Genomic DNA, 2,518 nt, shown 5'->3' with positions numbered 1-2,518 from the left:
AACAGGAACTGTCCTTCGGCTGATGAATTGCTCTGACATCTTTCCATTCTAGAATACATTCTCTCTTTTACTCATGGAATAATAAGTTGAATTGTGCTTTTGTTTCCTGATCCAAACAAGCCCTGTTTTTCCCTGCACTAGAGTTACCGCGTGAGGCAAACGAATACATCTGGAAACTATTGTGTATGTGAACTACGTAATTATATCTTGTATAATTTTGTATATCTTGTAAGCTATTTTAAGAGAAATTTGAATTTTGATTTCATTTACAGAAGGCCAGCTTCTCCCACCCTTTTTGTTGGAAGCAGTGGAAAGCAGTCATCTACACTGGTATGTTCTGATTTATCTTACACCAAATCTTACTTTTGGCAAAGGCGGTATCCTAGGTCTGTGTTTACTTTTGCGAAGTGTTTTTAAAGGCCTCTTTATCCTGCTCTTCGTTCCCAAAAGAATATGGCAAGACTTTAAATTGTATCATCCTGTGGCTAGGCTTTTTTTTTTAATTTTTTTTCTTTTAATGTTTATTTTTGAGAGAGACAGAGCATTAGCAGGGGAGGGGCAGAGAGAGAGGGAGACAGAATCTGAAGCAGGCTCCAGGCTCTGTGCTGTCAGCACAGAGCCGATGTGGGGCTCGAACTCACAGACTGTGAGATCATGGCCTGAGCCGAAGTCGGACGCTTAACCAAGTGTGCCACCCAGGCGCCACCCTGGGCTTTTTTTAAATATGAAATTCTGAAAATTAAAGTTCTGTACAAAATATAATTTGTGTTCACTAGTACTTTGGGCAGTTGGTTTTCCTTTCTCCTTTATATTTGGCTATGGCTCCGTGGTTCTTAACTGGATGTGGGGGTTTAGGGGAGGGGGGAGCGGGGGTGGTGATTTTGCCCCCAAGGGGACACCTGGCAGGGTCTGGAGACATTTCCGCGCTTAGGCCTGTGTGGAAGTGGGGCACTGGCATCGAGATGCTGCCGAATATCCTACAATGCTTTTGGATAGCCCTCCCACAGCAAAGAATTATCTGGCCCCAAATACCAGTAGTGCCGAGGCTGAGAAACCGTGGTGCCACAGAGGATTTCCTCTCCTGTGAGGGATGTCGTGAATTAACCCCTTACTTCAGTAGCCTTTCATGCCCGTCTCAAATGTGATGCTCAAACGTAGTTAAAGATGGTCTCTCAAATGTAGCATAGACATCCATTTGAACCTGGAGAAAAGTCGAGCTCCTCCTGGCCTAATTTGCTGGTATATAACACAGAAAGCACAGCCATGTTTTCAATGAAAAGGCCAACACAAGACTGAATGGTGTCATGTGTTAAATACACGACACTGGGCCGACATGCGTAAATGACTCAGAATGAGAGTGCACTTCTTAGAGTGCGATTGAACGAGACACGACACGAAGAGAGGTCATGTGCCTGTGTTCGTGCGTGTGTTTTCATACGTTGGCACTCTGTAGGTGGCAAGTTGCAGGCCCACACTAAGTTCAGTAAATAAACCCCGTATGTTGATCTCCGTTCTCGAGGGTGGGAACTGCCCAGGATCTTTGTGTAAGACGCTGAAATGGACGCAGTGTGTGTTGTGCGTCAAGGCTGTATGCTCGCACGTCAGCCTTTTAGCGGAGTGTAGGGAAACGTTTGTCGCCTAGGTAGTCATTCTCATGTGCCCAAGCGCTACGAGAAACTCCCCGTATCTTTTGCATAAAGCATTTATTAAATAAGACTTACTGAGTCTGCTCTTAAATTTTTTTTGGCCTGCCTTTTTCAATAGTTTGTAGAGATTTTGAAAATCTAGGATAGCCAGGAATGAAAGAGGAGACGTAGATTTTCCCCATCCCTTTTTGGTAGGGGAGGAAAATTAAAAATAAGTCTCTTTCCTTCATATTGGCCCATCGATGTGTGTGGAAGAGTTAGGGGTTACAAGAGAATATTGTCCGTTGGCAGAGGGTATCGATTCGTAGAATCTTTGGGTAATTCACCCAGAACCTAGGGTATCTTCTTTCTCCATTTCCCTGTAACTCTCCCATGATCAAGGAGAGCCCGCATATTCCAGTACGAGGTACCACCTTTACTGACACTTGAAACGGGAAATGAATGATGAGCTTTGCCGGCAGACCTTGTCACAGAGGCGCCTATTCTGGCAAGTGGTCTAATGCTTTCAATCCGACACGTCCACTTGGACAGGCATCCGAGATGAGCCTTTTATTAAGTACCGCCTTAGAGTAAATGGCCTTTTTTTAACCGGTCATATTTTAGATCGGGCCATTATCTCCCATAAACCTGAGAATGAAGAGAAAATGAAATGCTCTGGGGCCGGTACTTTCCACTTCAGATAACTCGCTTCGTCACCATGGGATCTGACAAGTTTGTTTTATCTTTCCGATGCTGCCTTCCAACATACTGCAGTACAAATTGGGATTGAGGGATCAAAAAGATGTGGACAGGAATCCCGTTGGTTAAATAGCACTGAGGAATGTAGGTCTAAAAGGAAGTTTCTTTAGTTCATTTCACATGGCTGTGGAAGT

This window comes from Herpailurus yagouaroundi, unplaced genomic scaffold, assembly GCF_014898765.1.
Source record: "Herpailurus yagouaroundi ecotype Mexico unplaced genomic scaffold, PumYag 67690, whole genome shotgun sequence".
In the NCBI taxonomy this organism is placed as follows: domain Eukaryota; kingdom Metazoa; phylum Chordata; class Mammalia; order Carnivora; family Felidae; genus Herpailurus; species Herpailurus yagouaroundi.
The sequence above is the reverse complement of the archived record's forward strand: the minus strand, read 5'-3'. Positions refer to the sequence as shown.